General features: G+C 41.8%; 1 long non-coding RNA gene across 3 annotated transcripts; it reads right to left on the minus strand.

Annotated features, from left to right (window-relative positions):
- Window positions 1–5127: 5127 nt before the first annotated feature.
- LOC102992159 (uncharacterized) lies at window positions 5128–19268 on the minus strand. Of its 3 annotated transcripts, none has more exons than XR_447369.4 (3): window positions 18925–19268; window positions 13584–13719; window positions 5128–6228 (listed from the first exon to the last, which is right to left on the minus strand). It is a non-coding gene; the product is annotated as an uncharacterized lncRNA (long non-coding RNA). The 3 variants fall into 3 exon arrangements; XR_003677708.2 differs by having other exon boundaries at window positions 5128–6520; XR_002891431.3 differs by lacking the exon at window positions 5128–6228 and adding an exon at window positions 6543–6779.
- Between the last annotated feature and the right edge of the window lie 1736 nt (window positions 19269–21004).

The raw sequence follows: 21004 nt of genomic DNA on the forward strand, positions 1-21004 counted from the left end.
AATCCACATGACACCTTACACCTTTCATAAAAATTAACTCAAAATGGATCATAGACCTAAATGTAAAACACAAAACTATAAAATTCCTAGAAGAGGAGAAAATCTAAATGACTGAGTTTGGAAATGACTTTTTAGATACATCACCAAAGGAAGATTCATAAAAGGCTCAATTCGCTTCGAAAGAAAGTTTGGCATTCTGTGTTTTTACAAAACTATATGTATTTTTATTATATAGTTCAGCCCTCACATTCCTTGGTATTTACCCAACTGAGCTGAAAAATCAGGTCCACACAAAAACCTGCACACAAATGTTTATGGCACCCTTATCCATGATTTCCAAAATGTGGAAGCAAGGGAGATGTCCTTCATTAGGTGAATAGACAAACCGTGGTACATCTGTACAATGGAATATTATTCAGCACTGAAAATAAATGAGCTATCAAGCCATATTAAGGCATGGAGGATCCTTAAATGTATATTGCAAACTGAAAGATGCCCATTGGTAAGACTACATAATGTACAATTCCAACTATATGACACTCTGGCAAGGGCAAAACTATGAAGAAATTAAAAGATCAGTGGTTGTCAAGAGTTTATGATAAGAAGGGATGAAGAGGTGGAGCATAGAGGATCTTTAGGGCAGAGAAACTACTCTGTATGTTGCTATAATAGTGAGTATATGTCATTATACATTTATCAAAACCCATAGAATGTACAACACAATGAATGATTCCTAGTGTAAACTATGGTTGATAACAGTGTGTTAATGTTTGTTCATGGATTATAACAAATGTACCACTACGTTGTGGGATGATGAATGCAGGGAGGCTGTGTACATGAGGAGCAGAGTGGTTACCTGGGTACTCTGTTCTTTCTGCTCAATTTTTCTATGACTCTAAAACTGAAAAATAAGATCTATTACTTAAAAAGAAAGGATGAGGTAGATTTGCATGGATGGATAGGAAAAAATGACTCAAATCTATTGCCAATGAAAAAAAGGCAGAGTGTATAATATGCATTGTATGAACTGATCTCTGTATGTTTGTGTGTTTAAACATTATTTTATAAATACATATGCAGTCATTCTGTATGTTCCTGAAAGCCTCAAAAGATAACTGGAAGAATATGTACTAGTTAATGGTGATTATCCATAAGTGGCAGCTTAATGGGTAATCGTCATGTTAGATTTTTATAATTTATGTTGTTTAACATTTATTGTATCAAGTACATATTGCTTTTATAATCAGCAAAAAAAAAAGGTGCTGTAAGAAAGGAAAACAAGGTTTGCAATCAGTTAAGCCAGGCAGATTGAGGAGATGATGCCATCGTTTTCTCCTCAAGTTAGGGCAGATTGGGGAGGTGTGTTCCGCCTGCAAAACTTCTGCCACAAAAGCCCCATCAATGGCAAATTCTCCAACAGGCACAGCCTCCAGGGCTTGAGACCAGTTCATCTGACAATGGGGGAGATGGCACCGTGGGCAGAGAGATGCCTGAGAGGGAGCACAGCTCTTCTATTGTGTTTACTGATCAGACATAGTGTCATGAGATCCAGGCCATCGTGAGTAATCACCGTCACATGGGAGCACGGACTCTTTTTCCACCACTGGCCAGAGTTAAAAGGTTTCCAAGGGGCTGCCCCCATCCAAATTTTCAGTCCTGAGTGAGCATTCAATTGGTGTAGTCATTTTATGCTTGGATCATACTCAACAATCACAAAAGAAAAATAGGAGCAAAAAATTTGCAAGAAAATATGAAATAAGTATTTTAGTTGCTGTTATGTTGCCATTTTTAGTATGAAACTCCCCAAAACAGTTTGGGAGGAAGGAAAGAAAAATTAGAGGATATCAGGAGTCAGATGTTAACTTTTTTCCTTTTTTCCCCAAAGCATATTAAAAAAAAAATGTAGCAATATGTCAATGCCCTTTGGAGGTGTGTCTGGTCCTTGTTAAGAGCTTCCTGATGCCCCACTTTTCACATTCTTTTCTGAGCACTTTGCTCAGAGGGGCAGAGGGGACAGACCCAGCATCCACTGAGCAAAACTTTCCTGAAAGACTCCTGCGTGTGAGGAGCAGAGTGGGACACTGGGGTCACAAACATTAAGAACAGACTCCAGGGAGACAGCAGTCTTTGCTCTGCCGCCATCTGTGGGGCTTCCAGGAGGGGAATCCCAAGCTGTGCTTCCTTTAGGACAGGGAAGCCCTCATCCCTCATGGATGCTTTTATTTAACACCACATGTGAGGCCCAAAGGTGCCCTAAGCTCCAAACAGTATCCCTGCCTGATGAAGTACACAAAGGCTCTTGGGATGAAGCAAGTGGCTACGCAGATTGAAAGAGACCTCTTATTCTGTGCCCCACCTTCCTTGCTAGGCCTGCCCTTGTAACTCCTAACAGTCACTTGCTTTTTATGAGACTTAGGAGCACCTACTTCGCTCTGCCTCTGGAATTTTTGTCCCACTGGCTCCCGTCCTCCTCTTTGGGTCCCTGTAGTCTGTCCTGTGCCGGCCGTGCCCACTCTGGTTGTGACCCACAGTTCTGCTCCTATTTAGACCATGTACTTGTTCCCTCAGGCCCTGCTCCAGGGCACTGAGCCTGCCATGTCTTCAGCATTTATACCCTTTACCTAAAGGGTCTTTAAGACCTATAACTCTCTGGGCTTGACTGGCTCCCAGTCTCTGGGAGAGACCAGCTGCTCTTAAAGGCTTTTCATGGATCCAGCATAGTCAGAGTTAACTCACAGGGGCCATTTACACCTCTCTCCTCCTTCACAGGAGAAATGGGCAGATGCTTAAGAAGCCTGCTTCTCATTTCCTTAATGCTCCAGGAAATATACACAATGGACAAATGGTCCATCTGCATGTTTGAAGGAGACAACACTTCAACGGAGGGATGCCCTAGTTTACAGTGGCGCCTGCTCTGCTGGAACCAGGTGCCTACATCTCCCACCCACGAAATCCAACAGCCTCACAGTGCTCAGGGAACATGAAGCATGAATGCCCCTTGCAGGTGGCCCAACAAGGAAAAGAGAAACTTTTCTTATTTTCAAGCAGCCCACAACTTGCAGACTCAGTACCCATACTTCCCATTTTTTTTAATGTGAAAAGACTGGCCATCTCTCTCTCCAACTTCCGCTTCCCATAAACTTCTTCCTGTCCTGCTTTTCATAAGATAATTCCTATCTATTATCTTTGTCTGTGTTAGGACCCAAGTTAGAGGTTTTCAGACCTGGTTTCCCTGGCTGTTGAAATCACAGCACGGGAAAGTGAATAACATAGAACTTTCATGCCTCTTCACCACAGCCCAGCACCATGAGAAACTGCCCATCAGATATGGGTGCCCTCACTACTGGGACCAGGAGGTCGTCTTGGTCAGTTGACTTTTCATCTTTCCTAATAAGCACATGAGATACACAATTTGCAGTTTCTCATTTGCACAAACAGAAACCTGTGACATCAGAAAAATCTGAACAGTGTTGGAAGCACTCCAGCGACCAGGCCCAATAAGGTTAATGCTTCCCTGGCCTGGAGGCAAGGCACAGATGGAGTGAAGCTGTGTCTGGGCTTAGCCTTTTGTATTAGGTTTTGAGAATTCTACTGGGGCTAAACAACCAAAGTTTCTGTTTGGTTTTATTTTTATTTGTTTCAACAGTCAACCATATGCTACTGCCTCAAGCCGGCCAGTCCCCAGAGGTGAAGACACACAGTTTTTACCCATTCCACAAGGGTGGAATTGGCCCCAGTAGAGGAATGGAGCTGGTTTTCTACTAGTGGCAGTGCCTTGGGGAGATGTGGGATGCCTCTTTCAAAAATGATAACGTTTTAATTGGAAAAAATCGCTTCCATCACCCTTGCTATAGGTTTATGTAGCTACTATTTTCCAGTTGTGTAATCTTGATAATCACCAAAGATGAAATCCAAAGTAAAGCTCAATATCTAAGGTGTTACGACTTGTTGGAAATACAGATGTAGGGACAGGACAATTCTCTTTCAGCCTAAGTTGATGGCCTAGAAACCTTTTTCTGTGTACGGGTCAGAATCCATTTCTTAAATTTACCTAACAAAATTCACTTGGGAAGTTTGTAGACAATAGAGATTCCTATTCCCTTATCTTGGTGATTGGTTCTGCAAGTTTACAGAGGAGTGGGGATACTGTCCCCTTAATAATGACCCCAGATGACTGAGCTGATTATATGAGAATGGAGCCTTCCTGCTGCCAGAGCTATGCTCTAACATCATCCCAAATCATATTAATGGAAGACAAATCTGTGATTCTTTGATTTCCAGCTCTGGGTTCCAGTGCATTAAAAGTTTTCTTCCTGACATTGAAGGACAGCAATTCCCTGATACTGTACTTGGATTTCTTCAATTTCCTTGACCAAGGGAAAATCCTTGATATCAGAGGAAAGAGGTAGTTCAAGCCCTTGGTGGGCCTATTTGCATCAGTAAATGAAACAAATCCAAACATCTTGTTGATTACAGAAATCACCAGTATAGCATTTTAAACTTGAATTTGTGAAGTGAGGATACAACACACTAATACATATGCACAAATCAACCTGTTTTTTTGCTTTCCAGCTCTGACAGGATCTGATCTGTATGTCCTGTTAACTCTGCCTACTTAAGAAGAGAGGAGTGAAGGGATTACCCCAGCACTTGGAAAATAAAATCCTGCTGTGGGAATCGAGGTGTTGCCTTCTCCCTTATTTCCATTTCTCAAAGAATAGCCCTGAAGCTCCTGGAAATTGGCTACAAATTAGGGATTACAACAGAGGGTTCATTGAGTAAATTACACTGTATTCATTCAATAGAATATTATGATGCAACCATTATGATGATACTTATAACTGATAATGACATGGGGAAAGACAATACAATGTTCAATAAGACAGCAAAACAAAATGCAGAGCCACATAACCACGTTACATAATTTCAACAATTATACGTAAATATACAATCATATATGTGGAAACATGACCAAGGTGTAAGGTATAAAAATATTTTATTTTTTTACAAATAGATGGGTTACAAATAACTTTCATTTTATTCTTTAGATTTTTTTCTAGGTCTTTTATTAAATTTAATTCATCTTTATTATTTTTCAGAATAAAAAATAATCCAAGGTAATAGAGGGGGAAATTATTTCCAAGTTAAAATAATTAAAAACATGTTAAGAAGCCTGCTTTTACAATTATGGCTCTAGGATTTGAGTAGACCCACTATGTGTGGGGACACCTATCATTAGTAATAATCACACTTTCTTCTGGGGATCATCAGGAAAAATTTTATAACCGATGCCACAAGGACCCTTGAGAATGTTCAGGAACACCGGGCACCATGTTCTGTTCCATGCAGTCAATCCAGATCAGAATCTAAAGGGCAGAGTAGGCAAAGGAACTGAAAAAATGACTTGATACCCAGTTTTTAAAAATTGACTGTATTTTTTTTACAGTAGTCTTCAATATACAGAAGACTTTGAGATTAAACATACTGTTGGATCCAGAAATAAAACAGAAACCAGCAGGTAAAAGTTATTGGAGGGTTCAGATTTCAGCCTGGCACAACTTTCTCACAGTCAGAGCTCCTGAAGAGGGCAGCTCCCCCACCAGTCAGACCTCAGTCTGAAGCTGGAGGATCATCTGTGCAGGAGGCTGGTGAGGGGATGGTCACCTGCAGCAGACAAAAGCTGTGTTAAATAACATGCAAGCTTCCTACCCAGGTATGGGACCCTAAGGTTTCAGACTTACAAAGTTGAGATTTTCTTTGACCAGGTAAGCAGGACAGACATGACTACTCCCATCATACAGGTGAGAAGGTTGAAACTCAAAGAGATTAACTGAACGTCCAAGTCATACAGCTAGAGTGGTGACAGAACCACTAACTTCAAACCAATTCTGTGAGCACCAGTATATGCACTCAAATACCAGGGTGTATGTATAAAGCCAGGATACCAATAACTCTAACAAGGATGCGGGAGGCAGACTCTTGAGTTGCAAGCAGGAAGGAGAAATGGCAAGTTCTTCCTCAACCTTTGGCCTTTGTGACTGGATTACAGTTTGCATCTTGTTTCATCCAGCACCACACTTTGCTAGGAAAAAGAGTCATGGCTGAAGCCACAGTCCAATCCAAAGCTTTATTCTCTGAGAGGCTCTCTGAACTTTCTGAGGGGCTCAGAAGACATGCTCCACGCAGCAGCCATACTTGTCATGACTGGGTCTGAGGCTGGGGCAGGAGCTGCTGAGACAGGAAGGGAAAGGCCGTCTGAACTTCCGCGGGGATAAAGACATGCTTGGTTGCTGAGTGAGAACATGAGCCGCAAGGGAAGCAGACACCTACTGCCTCTGGTTCTAGGAAAACTGCTGTGCTCCCAGCTCTGCAGCTCTTGAGGAAATAAGTGAAGCATTCCTGCCAGAGAAAACCCAGGGGCACAGAAGAGGACTGGGCAAGGAGGGGTAGTCTTTCTCATCCTTGGTTTCTGGCAGTTTGGCCCCCGACTGTAGTTGTTGTTATTGCTGTTGTTGCCACTCTACCACAAACGGACATCATGGCGAGAAAAAAAAAAAGAGAGAGACAGAGAGAGAGAGAGAGAGAGAAAGAGAGAGAGAAAGAGAAGGAGAAAATTCCAGTAAAATAAAACTGGGAGCATTAGACAGGTAGACAGGTTTTCATTTTTTTTTTTCTTTCTTTCTTTTTTTTTTTCAGATAACTATCATGGCATTAACACTGTATTAACAGCATACTCAGCATTCCAATTTCCATGACTGGTGATTTCATTCAAGTGAGCTCTAGGAAGAAGTGAAAATCATTCCAGTTAACGTTTATTGACCACACATCATGCAACAGGCACTCTGCTAGAGCATTTCCAGGTGTTGAATCATGTTAGTCTCTTGAAGATCTTCTGAGGTGGCTACTATCACTGTGCTTACTTTACAGATAAGAAATACACAGAGAAATTGCAGTAAACTGTCCAAGGTATTATTCTTATAGCCCAGGGGAGGAAACTGAATGCTCAAGGTGTGACTTGCCCCAAAATTTCACAACAAATGAAGGACAAATCAGAACTAAAACTCCAATCTTCTAGATCAGAAGACTGATGATGTTCCCCCTAGCTAAAAAGAATATCTTGGACCAATGCTCACAAATCATGACCATTAACATCTCATGAAACTTCCTGGCTCATAGAAACTTCTTGAACAAACTCTCTTTGAGAAGATGGACTATATAATTGAACCAAAAGTTCACTGGACATCTACAGTGAGTCAGGCCCTCACTCCGTTGGATGCTCTCATAGCTTATGGAAAGCTGACTCGGGAAATGGTATTTTTATCTCTTTATTTGTGGAATGTAAGTGCCATATTTGAGATCTCAGAGCCAGTGTATAGCAGAGGATGAATCTGACGTAAGTCTTTTGACCCTTAGCCCAGGCCTCTCCACTTCACATCTTAAATTACCTCCCCAAATGGAAGAGACTTCTTGAAACAATGCAATCACTAAAACCATTTAAACTTGAATCTTAGCCACTTTGACCTGAATAGAATGCTGTTAAAATTTTCTCTAAATGTCTTAGACTTTAATAATTAATTAAATTGAGCTCATAAATAGGATAATCCTGACTCTGTTATAATGAGGTGTTTTAGTTTCCCTCATGTAATTTTACTGATGTCTATGATCACTTTCCACAAAAGTAACTACCCTTCTCAAGGAAGCGAGTTGACATCTCTAAGGTTTGGTCTCCATGTTACCTTCTCATAGACCATGAGGAACCCAAAACCCAGAGATGAGGTAAAAGTGGTGGAGCCAAGCCTTTCCAAAAAGAGCCTTTGTAAATAGAGATAGAGCTATATCTACATCTATACAGAGAATGAATATGTATCACACAAGCAGCCACTATGGTAGGAATGAACTCAGCCAGCCCTTATGAATTAGCAATTACACAGAGATGTTTTCAGTGAAGCTCTGAAGTCAGCAACATGAAGTCTGTAACAACAAAAGAGTGTAAAACAGCAGTTTTTCAGAAGAACTGAACTTGAGCTGGAAGCCAACTACACATACTAGATTGGCTGCTGAGCCCCTTGCCAACAGAGACAGAGACGCTGGGGATACAGAGGTGCCAACTCTTGGAACAACCTTACCATACATTCTGAAATAGAAAATAATACCTCCTCAGATAATCCATCAGTCAAAGAAAGTCCCTGCCATTACCTAAATAGCCCTGATACTTTTAGTTGAATATTGCTATTAATAGAAACCCACCAAATTCAATCAAAAGTTGTGTTTTCTACAGTCAGGCTGGTTTCTTAATTACGTTTTTCCACTAGCCACATTCATAACTTCCAGAGGGAATGGAGCATTAAAAGTCAGTGCTCTGAGGCATTGGTCAAATCACGAACAGTCACATATTCTCTATGCTCTTTATACACCATTTCTTATACCCTCTCAGTCTCCCACATCAAGACCCCATTCCAATCTTAAGTTCTCTCCTGAGATGCGTAAATGAAGGATAACTCTGAGGAGGCAAGACGTGAGAGAAGAAAATCAGCAATGAAGGGGCAGGCTTCATTTCTCATTCATTAATTCATTACAAATTAAATAAACAAACCTCTCACTTCATAGTATCCCTAGGACACTTGTTGGTAGAGAGGACTGACTGATAGTTTACTGTGGGGGGGTGGGGGGCAGAGGACTCTGAATGGCTCCCCCATTTTATTTTTTATATGGTCATCAAAAAGACACATATGAGTATAAATCTCAAATTACAGAGCTCAAATAATTCACAAATAAATATAATTTGGAAGAAATTAAAAAACATAATGCTGAATTAAAAAGCCAGATATAAAAAAGGACATAGAATTGAATTCCACTTATATAAACTTTATATGAAGTATAAAACAATTAAAACCATCCTATGCTATTTGAAGTCATATCAAAGCTTATCCTAGGGGAGGGAACTGACTACGAAGGGTATTAGCGGGGCCTCTGGAATGCTGCAGTGACATGAGTGCTTGGCTACACTTGTGGGTGTGTTCATTTGTGAAAATCCTACAAGCAGCGCAGTGATGATACTTTTTAATGTACAGTTACCTTTAAAAAACTAAAATATCCATAGTAGGAAGAAGACATGGACAGGAGTCTTTGGGGAAAAAAAATGTAAAGTCTTCTATGAGTTAATTTTTTTCTCTGGGAGCAGCTTTGAGAAAGCTGTTGAGATTACAATCATGAGCTATGCACTGACCTAATTTAGGTACACCATCCCTCACATTTACACAAGGTGACTGTGGATACGGCGATGTCCTTCCCTCTATCACATACCGTCACACCACCTAGGGAAGCGACATTGCACTAACAGAAAATGACAACCGACTTGTCATAATCACCCCAACAGCCACACTGATTCAGGCCACAGGCCCAAGAAGACGACAGGATCACCCATTTCCATCTTGTGCAGAAGCAGCAACATCACAAATATCAAGCAGAAACTGTCACAACCATGCTAGTGACATTCTACTGTGAAGAGATGAGAGAGCAAATGCTTAAGATTTAAGGCGAGTCTTTATCTGTTTGGGAGCTCAGATTCTTTGGTCTACTCAGAGACACGATGCTTAAAAGGAAAAAGGAAATCAAACATGATATTTAAAGACTGTTAGTCTGGGTCCCAAATGGCATGGAGATGGAGGAGAGTCTAAAGGAAGAATGATCGATCACGTATTGTTACATGTACTAAGAACCACTAAGGTGGACCTAATTCTCATAAAAAAGAGGGAAAACTGGGTATAGATAGCCTCTCCTCTTCCCAATCATCCCTGGCTTTGCAAATTCCTAATCCTGGATAAACAAAGGCCAGTTCAAATACCAATTTCTTATAAAATCATTCCTTCCTTCTCCTAGGAGGATCAGTTGGCTCCCCACACATTTTTGTCCTCGTAGTACTTTTCACAATTCTTATTATGCTCATTATGCACTTATCACTCTAAACTGCAATTTTTCTGTTTGTGTAGCTGTCTATTCCCACCAGTATATGCAACCTCAAGGGCAAAGGCTACATCTTAGTATGTAGCACAATCATTTAAAATGCTTTAATAGCTTTATCACAAAAGGAATACATACACATGGCAGAAAATTTTAAAACAGCATAGACAAATATGAAAGGAATGGTTAAAAATCTCCTCCCCATGATCTAGACCAGTGGTCAGCAAACTTTTCTTGTAAAGGGTCAGATAGAAAATATGGTCTCTGTTTTCCGTACAGAAAATCCCGAACGAACTTTTTGGCCAAACCAATACAACTACTCAACTCTGCTGTTGCATCATGTATCACAAAAACAGATGATACGTAAAAATGAATGAATGGGGGTGTGTTCCAATGAAACTTTATATGTTTATTTATTATATGAAACTAAGATTTCCTGTAAAGCAATAGGACTCAAGATGGTGTGTTTTTCCCTAAGAAAAACAATGATAATTTTAACAATATAGGAAATTCATAAATAGACCTACAATTATATGGTCAATTGTTTACCAAGAATGTTACAAAGACAATTCAAAGGGTAAAGGATAGTCACTTAAAAGCAGGGGCCTCAGGATCTTACCTGAAGGTAGCTTTGTTGTCAGTAAGAGAGCCCAGTTCAAAATCCCTCGACCCACTGGGCAAAATACAGGGCAGGTCAGGTGGAGATTAGAGACAGAATTTCCAAGTCCGGGTGACAAATGCCCTTTTCATAATTCTAACTGAGAGTGGTAGGAAGTGAAGGACTAAACCAAAGACCTTTTACTTCCCAAATAGGCAAGCCCTGAAGCAGATGGACCAAGAGTTTGGGTTCCCACATCCTCCGTCATTCTAGTTAGGGAACGTGACCAGAACCCTCAAACCTTTGGCTCTGGGAAAAACCTGAACGAACTTTTTGGCCAACACAATATTGTTGCCAAATACCTGATAACATGTCTCAGTAGCCCTATCTTAAGGCAAGTATCCATGGTGTCCATGCTGCCTCTCTAGGGTCAGCAGCCAGCAGGGAGAAAGCAAGTGGCATCTTCCACACATCTTCCAGGATAACAAGCTGGAGACAATACACATTAGTGACGCTATGTGAGTCATTCGCAGGGATAACTGGAGGTCATGAAAGGAATAAATCGGGCCAGGAACCTGAGAACAGGGTGACTTGGAAAGGGGCACACTGAAGATTTTTCCTCTCATGCCAAGACTTCTCCTTACCATCACTCTGAACTGACTTATAAATTCTCTAAGGAACCCCAAAATAAACCCATACACAGGGGCGGCGGGATCCAGTAGAAAGAACTTTAGTGTCAAAGTTAGAACATAACTCAAATCCCAGATGTGCCACTGGTCAGGTAATTTAGGGCAGCTTTCTTAACTCCTCTGAGCCTCGGGTTTCCACAGTATTAGAACAGAGATAATACCTACTTCACAAGGTTGTTGTGAGGTCTCAATTAAATAACGAAGTGATATTCTGCAATGTGCTTACAGAGATTTGCTCAAAAGATACCGCGATTTTTATTATTGTTGTTAAAAGTCAGCTTCTGTTATCATGTAGATAGCAAATCTGGGTGGAGCAGAGTTGTCAGTGTTCAGCAAACTCCTCTCTGCTTTGTCTGTAAACCCCCCTCCCACCCCTGTCTCAATTAGATACAAGTGCAAAAGAAGGCACTGAAGACTCATTTACAATGGTGGGCACTTAAAATAACCTTTGTATCAACAGGCAATGGCACCTCGCTTGCAGTAAATCTTGGCAATACTGTGCATGGTCACTTTTTTTTTAACATCTTTATTGGAGTATAATTGCTTTACAATGGTGTGTTAATTTCTGCTGTATAACAAAGTGAATCAGCTATACATATACATACATCCCCATATCTCCTCCCTCTTTCATCTCCCTTCCACCCTCCTTTTCCCACCCGTCTATGTGATCACAAAGCACTGAGCTGATCTCCCTGTGCTATGTGGCTGCTTCCCACTAGCTATCTATTTTACATTTGGTAGTGTATATGTGTAAATGCTACTCTCTTATGTTTTTCTTTCTGACTTACTTCACTCTGTATGACAGACTCTAGGTCCATCCACCTCACTACAAATAACTCAATTTTGTTTCTTTTTATGGCTAAGTAATACTCCATTATATATATGTACCACATCTTCTTTATCCATTCATCTGTCGATGGACACTTAGGTTGCTGCCATGTCCTGGCTACTGTAAATAGAGCTGCAATGAACATTGTGGTACATGACTCTTTTTGAATTATGATTTTCTCAGGGTATATGCCCTTTTTAAAGGCTATTAATGACCCACAAATCAACCTGGACCAAGCAACTTGCTCTAAAGCTCAGCACATGTAATTTGTATAGGTTCTCCTGTGCCCAATCTCCATGCTTCTCCCCAACCACTGAGGTCCCTGATGGACCGGAGTGCAGGCTTCAGCCAAAACATAAATTCTGTCTCAAACCCACGGCAGAAAAAGGCTGAGCAAGTCCAGGGATCAGTGGAATGCTGTGGCCTAAGGTTTAGCCCCTCTTCCTCCAACAACTGAAGTGTAAATCACACAGGTAATCCAGTGGTGCCTGTCTCATCTCCCACAAGAAGTAGGTAATAATCATATCTGTCCTTCTAATCTCTTAGGACTATGATAAAAATAAAACTGATGTAACATGACAAAATTCTTCAAAAGTGAGTCATTTCGAACAGTGCAAAGGTACATTACTGATTTAAGTAGTATAAAAACATTCAGATCTCAGCAGAGAGATATGAGACCTTTTATGTACATGTAAAAGTTCATGTCAGAGCATTCAGGTCCTTTTATCCCTACCTACACTTTAAAATAAGCTCTGTTCTTTCACTGTAAACCTTGAACAGCAGGATTTCACCTCTGTTTCTCGCCAAGGTTTTAACTATTGCATCCATCTGATCTGAGTAGAGCCCCCCCTCTGCAGAAACCATTATATTCTGAGGAGTCTGGCTCCTCCTCACACTTCCTTCAGGCCATCACCTTTGGCCACTGCAGGGATGCTCTTTGTCCAGTTTCCCCTCTGGAGACAAAGGTGTAGTCTCCATACTTTCTAGAGGTACAGGACAATAATTAAGATACACAAAAAGGCAGGTCACAGAATTTGCATATAAATTTAAAGACTTAAAGCAACATGGCAGTCTGGGCAGCCTGGCTGAGGATGTCTCTGACAGAGTTTACTAAATAAATGACAGTCTATTTTTTTTTTTAAACTGTGTTTGAGAAAGAAGTCATAATAAAAAAAAAAAGCTACAATATCCAAGATGAGATTTAAATGTGCAAATAAGGGCAATCAAATTTTTAAGGAATGGCACAGATTTTTTTCTTGGCATAGATTTTCAGTTTCTCATTGGGCATGCAATATATCTATAATCATTCAATATTGAGGTCACAGATTAAGAAATTGTAATCTCTTTCCTCTCCACACTTGCTCTTGCGGTTCTTTTGCCTACCATGTACTTAGAGTCATCTTAAAACTCCCCTTTTAAAGTTCTCACTACTATTCATGGTCCAATGCAAGCATCACCCTTGCCATGAGCCTTCACAACCATCCCAGCCAGAAGGTTCCCATCTCACCTTTACTTCTTTAGCAGTTTTGCCATCAGATGACAAGGATCTTCTACTGCCTCACAGGAATGTTCATAACTTTTTGAACCACTTCACACACATCTTTTGATCAGTGCCTGGAACAAATTAGGTACTCAGCAAATATCTGTAGAATTAAAAGTCAATAAGATAATTTATATGAGGTTGTTGGCTTGTCCCTGGCACACAGTTTGTACTCCCTGAATGTTAGCAATTATTAACATCATAAATAAAGAGGACACTCCATGTATTTTGTGCCCAGTTATACTCTATTCATAAGTCTAAAAATGTGAATCATTCCCAGAGTCAATATTTAATTATCTTTTCTAGATGGTACTAGCAATTTCAAAAAGGGGTTAATTTCTATTATTAAATTATGCATTTTGTAGCTGGAGATTCCATATTTGCCAACACAAAGATGATGTAAAACAAACTACCACACCTTTATATCTTACTGCAAATACCTGTACCTGATTTAAATAGCGGCATTCAAATTTCAGGAATTTCTATAAATACATATGTATGTGAACAACAGGGATACACCTAATCATGTGAAATATAAGATTTGCTCACTCTCAAGTCAAGGGCATAGATCAATGTGTCACCTTTATTTCCCCAGAACTTGACTTATAAGTACAAAGTGTTCAACCCTCTCAAGTTGAAGACACTAAAACACTGTGTCAGACCTGGATGGACAGTCAGAGAAACAACCATCTATGCGTCATCAGAAAGCAGACAGCAGACAGTCTCCCTATATTAAAGACAGCTAGTAAGGAGATCTGAGATTCAAACCTAAGTCCATCTGCCTCCACATCTTATGCTTTTTTTCCTCAATAGCAAATTGCCTTCCATGCCATACTGCATTTGCATTCTTGATCAGGACCAGAACCTTGATCAGAAAAGGAAAATATAAGTTTGCTAAAGTTTTGCTAAAGAGAGCCAATTCTATTAAAATTTAAAAGGTCAGGTGAGGGCTTCCCTGGTGGTACAGTGGTTAAGAATCCGCCTGCCAATGCAGGGAACACGGGTTTGAGCCCTGGTCCAGGAAGATCCCACATGCTGTGGAACAACTAAGCCCATGCGCCACAACTACTGAGCCTGCACTCTAGAGCCTGTGAGCCACAACTACTGAGCCCGCACACCTAGAGCCCGTGCTCTGCAACAAGAGAAGCCACCTCAATGAGAAGCCTGCGCATGGCAAAGAAGAGTAGACCCTGCTCTCTGCAACTAGAGAAAAGCCCACGGGTAGCAACAAGGACCCAACACAGCCAAAAATAAATAAATAAAACAAATAAATTAAAAAAGAAAAAAGGTCAGGTGAAAAGATCTTACACAAATGATCACTAAACCCAGTTTTCACAGCCAATGTCAAAATAAAATCAGATTTTGTTGTTAACTCAGAAATGTATTAAACAAGACCAGATCTCAAAATCTGCCCGTGACCCTATGCTCAATATATCACCCAATTGTTCATTTTAAGACTCTCTAAAGATGAAGTGGGGGAACAATGCAGTCACTTTTGGAACTAAGGAATGAAATGTGACAGGCACATGTTAAAAACATTCCTTCTTCACAAGGAGGTAGAGCTTCCCTAACCAGGATTTACCTCTTCTCAACCTCCTCTGAAATCCACTCAATATAAATAATTTTACAATCTTAAAAGGTTCTGATTTCTAAGTTCTACATTAAAATCTGTAAGGCAAGGATAGATTTTGGGGTCAGATCAAAGCAGGTTCCAAATTATGCTCTGTTCCTCACCCTCCCTAACACCTTAGCCAAGTTATTTACCCTTTCTTAACCTGTTTGCTGATCTGTGTAATGGGTGTGAGAATGTGTACCTCACAAGATTATTGTGAAAATTAAATAAATGATGACAATAAAGCATTTTACCAAAAAAACTCCCAAAACCCCCAAAACAAAAAATGACCTAGTTTAATTACCAAGGTTGTGTGGTTACATCTCAGGTCTAAAAATATCAGAAGGAGAAGACATGCAATGTCAAACAATCAAACAGCCATGCAGCATTTGATACATGCAGCATTGATACCATCATAATGATGTAAGTTAAATAGCATATTGCAGATGACTGTTTTTGAGAAACACTGCCAGTAAGAAAGAGACGGGGGTGAGAAAACAAAATATTTCAATCATATTCAGCGTAAAAATGTGAGAAAGAGATATTAATGCTTACTACCTACCTAATAAGAATTTCATAGGGATTAATGAGCTAATGCTGGTTACCATTTTGGAACTCAGTGGAAGAAAAAATAACACACACACACAAGACAGTAAATATCATCATATAAAATTAGATCATGTATAAAATAAGCTGTGCAGAAGCAGCATGTTCTTCCCCTGACAAATTATCTGCACTCAGCATCATTAATGCCATGGGATTCCCTCATTTGGTCCAGATCTTGCACACATTTCCATCAAGAAGGGCTGTCCTGTATGACAAGGATGCAAATATCAGTACCTGAGTTTAAATAATGGCTCTCAAATTTTGGGAATTCCTCTGAACACATAAACACACACTCATAGAATAGGGAAAGATCTCATCATGTGCACAGCAAAAATTACATCTACCAATGGCTGCTCCAAGCAGGAAGGAGACAGGAAGGAAAGAGAGGGAGGCAAAGAAGCCACTCAGAATTCTTGACAAGTTATATGGGTAGCCTATAATTACCATAAATTAATATTTTTAACTCAGATGTTATTATAATCATTAGTCTTTCTTAGCCTTGGCTTTTAGCTAAAGATCAGACAGGTCCAAAAGATGTGTGGTGCCTGCATCCCACCTCTTTCTGGGGGAGGAAATCTAAGTGGCAAATTATGAATTTCTGACTTTGTCTTCAGATTTAGGGTTGATGAACTGTTCCTCTTAATGATTTGAGAGAAAAAAGTGTTAGGAATGGCAGTGACACACACGTGTATATGACTTTACAACAACAGTGCCCTTTTTATCTGTATCAATATACGTGATTCTGTCAACAAATCCCGACTGGCACGGATCCCAATTAACAGATGAAGAAATTCAAACTCAAATCATTATATCGACTTGCTGATGGTACATGATAAATAAATAGGACTAGAATTCAAATCTCCATTCTTGCTTTCTATTTCAAGTCACCTGTTTCCTCTGATTCCCCATACTCCAATTGACAAAAATAATAACTTTAAATGTTACTTTCTCCATCATGCTCAGACAGATAAATTTGGCTAGATGAAATTGATTAGCTCTGTTTATGAGGACATGTACACACATACTAAAAAAGGTGTGTGTGTTGGGGGTTGGCATTCAGAAATGGAAGACTTCAGACAAGAAAGAAAGCTCACTAATTAGCAAATTTTGGGTGCTCAAACATTAACAGTCTCCACTCCTATTATTTATTACAATAAGTAGCCTTACTGGACTACTACATGCCACCCATCCATGATTTGACTCACACTGTCATTATCTGGCTTGTAAGCACAGGCATATGAGCATGCATGTAACACACACACACAATCTGACAATACATTTCAGTCATTTCTTAAATGAACAAGCATCTGGTTTGCCAAAGATGTATTCTTTCTCTCTCTTATTCTATACAAAATCTTTCAGGACTAGGTAAGGGATCTCTGCAGCTTAGATAACAGCATATGTTTCTTTTTCAGAGTCCTTTGATGTGTCTGAAACTTCCCTTTTAAAGCCAGAAATTCTGAATGAACTAACTGAAGAAATGCAAAAGTTTTAGAAATTCAAATTTAAACGGGATGAATAATTTTAGTGATAATGATATTAAAGATGCGATTATTAAAGAAGGGAGTGAGGGCAAAGGTCTCCAGGATCTTGATGGAGAGAATATCTACCGCAATTATTTTAGTAAACTTGTATATGAACAACATACGAACCAGAAACTGTGTCCTCAATGCCAAACATTAGGGCAGGTAAATGCTCTTGGGATAGGGCTGTCAGTACTGAGTGCTGGTATCATGATTTGCATCAATACTATCTATACCTATGTACCAACAGAATTCCTAATGAGCAGATATTTATTTTAAAATGTTCAAAACATTTATTTAAAAAGCTAACAACGAGCACAACTCAACGTTATGTCTCTGGGACGGTTTCTGGAGATTCTTTCATAAATGAAGGCACGGTAGAAGTAGCTGGGCTGGATAACCTGTGCATATTCCAAAGAGTAAACGCTCAGTTTCCTGACTGAATCCCCACTTATCTATATATGTGGTTACTTTTTGTCTATTGTTGGTCATAATTTCTCAATCCCTGCTTTACGGTAGCCTAGAGAACTTTCACACACTTTTTAAATGGTCTCTAATCATTACCAGAAAAGCTATTGTTTTACTATTTCTGCCAATAAGAGTTTCCCCGTTCACTGTTGACAGCTTTGACAGATTGAAGAGGTGCCCATTTATTACCTCAAATCTAAAACCTCTCCTGGCATGGCCCCAAATCACCAACTTTCACCCTTACTGACCTCTCTGTGTCCAGCAGAAGCCCATCACATACCCCCTGTCCCTAAGTGTCAGCCTCCTGCAATCTATTAATCTCTTTCACCTCATAAGAAAAGGTCCATTTTTTGTGTGTGTGCACTCTTCACTGCAGAAAGTCAGGCAGTGGTGGAGATCAGGGGTTGTTATCACTGGGGTAATGATGTTTCTAGGACTGGATCACACTGGAGAACAATCAAGAATGCACAAATTACAAAGCCCCGGCTCTACACTCACACACACACACACACACACACACACACGCACACGCACACGCACACGCTGGGGCCTTTAGAAGGTGATACAGACTCTCTCTGTAACTTGCAACCCCTACCCCTAAATGCCAAGAAATGAGGATGGCACTAAAGGGCAATGACTGCCCATGTCAGTTCTCATCCCCTTTCATCGAGCCTATAAATATGTCATCTTTAACTACAGACATCAGTAAGCTTGTAGCAAGTAGAGGGGAAATCACTCCAGGGAATGTCGGACTGCCCTAAAAGTTAACCCAATGACCCCCTCACTCCAAATACTTAATAATACCCTACTCTTTGCCTGGTCTTCGACTCCACCGGCCATTGTGACAGGAAGGAGGATTTAGGTGCTAACTCGGCAGTTTCTCTCAGCGCTGGTGCTGGGAGCAGAAGATGGAAGTCCCTGAGGGAGGGACGCTGGCACGTTCTGAGGTGATACAGTTCCTCAGGAAGGTGGGCAGGGGCTCCATTTTGCACACTCCCCCAGTCAGAAGCCTCACACCGGCTTCTCCAGCCCCCTTTAAAGCCCACCACCCCTCGCCCTTCACCTCTTCGACCCGCCCCCTCAGCACTTCTCTACTCACCGGCTGCAGCGGTCAGGACAACGGAGCAGCCTTTGTGTGGTGGAGTCCCTGCCACCGCTCCCAGGCTGTCTGTCAGCCTCCGCGCCTCTACCCATGAAGTCTGTGGCTTCTCCTCCTCGCTCCGGAGCCTCCGCTCCGGCTGCCCGAAGTCCCCAGGGGTTGGCTACTGCCGCTCCGTCGGCACCTGCTCACGTCGCACCGCTCGGGAAGGGAAGGGGATGGTAGGAGCCCGTCCTCGCGGCGACGGGTGAGGGGATCCCCGAGGTCGGCACTCCGGTACCATAGGAACCAGCAGGAGCCGCCGCCACAGGCGCCGGGTACCTGGAGGACCGCGAGCCCCGTGCCGGCGAGGAGCGCGCTCGGCGCGGCTGAGGAGCCGCCGCCGGCGCCAACTTTTCCCATCGCGAGAACGGAAACGGGTCTCGGACCTGGGATAGCGGGGCGGGGCTCTCCGCCGGCCGGCTGTAGGGGGCAGGAGCTCAGGACCCCAACTCCAGTCAAGTTGGGCCGCGGTGGGGGCTGGCGGAGGCGCTGACGAGCAGGTGGCGGCCCCGACGAGGAGCAAGGCGCCACCACGCGGGCTGGAGTCTCGGAGACCCGGGCGCCGCCGCCTGCGGAGCCCACGCGTGGGGCCACAAAGGGCGGGGCACGCACTCCGAGAGAGCACGGCTGCTGGCGGAGACCCCCGGCAAGCACTGCCGACCCTCCCTCTCCCGCGCGCTGCCTCTCGCTTTGCTCTCCTTTTGTTCTCTTCCTTCTGTTCTCTTTGCAAGTTGCCCAGATTTCCTCAACTGTCAGAACTCTCACCAGTGTCTTTGGGAAGAGAGGGATTGAGGGAGTCCTACTTTTGCCCCTTTGTCTCTGTGAATTGGCACCTCGATCTAACCCAGAGCACAGCCAATGTGTCTTGGCCTGGGAGAGACGCTAGGAGGGTACTAGAGGACATGGGGTGGGGTTGTGTGTGTGTGTGATAGATCAACAGATTGATCTGCCTTAGATATATCTATAAATACAGATAAACATAGATATATTAGCTCTTCTTCCTACCTATCTATCTACCTACCTACCCACCCACCTACCACTTATTTACTACCTGTCCCTCCATCTCTCCGATGATGGTGATGGTGTTTGTATTTAGGGGTTTCTCCATCAGTCGCCATGCTTTACTCCCCTTCCTTCACTTTCTATAAAACTCATTCTGTCTAAAACCAGTCTTTTTGCATAATCACATTTGAAAGAGCACTTTGCTGCTAGCCATGTTCTGAATGTTCTTTGTGTTTACACAGGCATACACTTCCATGACCTCCAAAACACTACAAACTCCTGGGCGGACTCAAAAAGGAGCTAAAACTGTGGGCTTGGGACCGTTTTGGTTTTTGCACACTATTATAGTCCCAGGGCTTAGCATAAAACCCAAGACTCCATAGGAAATCAGTAATCTAGTATATATATAATTTGCATATATTATATAACTGTTGGATAAATTCACCAATTTACTTGTATCAACCCTCACCCTTCTGGCAGAAAGACATGCTTTCTGAAACCTTGGGATGAACTCTCCATAAAATTAGCAGTCTTTTATTTGTGTACAAGGTGCTCTGCCACTAATTTCTGTGAGATCTCAGGGAATAACCATGTTTGGTTGCTTAGGCTTGAAAATGAATGGGTTACGAATGAGAAACATTCTACAAAATAAGGAACCAGTACAATTCAAAAATACTAGCATCGTAAAGGACAAAGAAACTGAGGAACTGCCCTTAATTAGAGAAGGTTTAAGAAACAAGGAAACAGTGGGATTTCCCTGGTCGCCCAGTGGTTAAGAATCTGCCTGCCAATGCAGGGAACACGGGTTCAAGCCCTGGTCCGGGAAGATCCCACATGCCGTGGAGCAACTAAGCACCACAACTACTGAGCCTGAGCTCTAGACCCCGCGAGCCACAACTACCAAGAACACACGCCACAACTCCTGAAGCCCGTGCGCCTAGAGCCCATGCTCCACAACAAGAGAAGCCACCTCAATGAAAAGCCCGTGCACCGCAAAGAAGAGTAGCCCCTGCTCACCACAACTAGAGAAAGCCTG

This window comes from Physeter macrocephalus, chromosome 20, assembly GCF_002837175.3.
Source record: "Physeter macrocephalus isolate SW-GA chromosome 20, ASM283717v5, whole genome shotgun sequence".
In the NCBI taxonomy this organism is placed as follows: Eukaryota; Metazoa; Chordata; class Mammalia; order Artiodactyla; family Physeteridae; genus Physeter; species Physeter macrocephalus.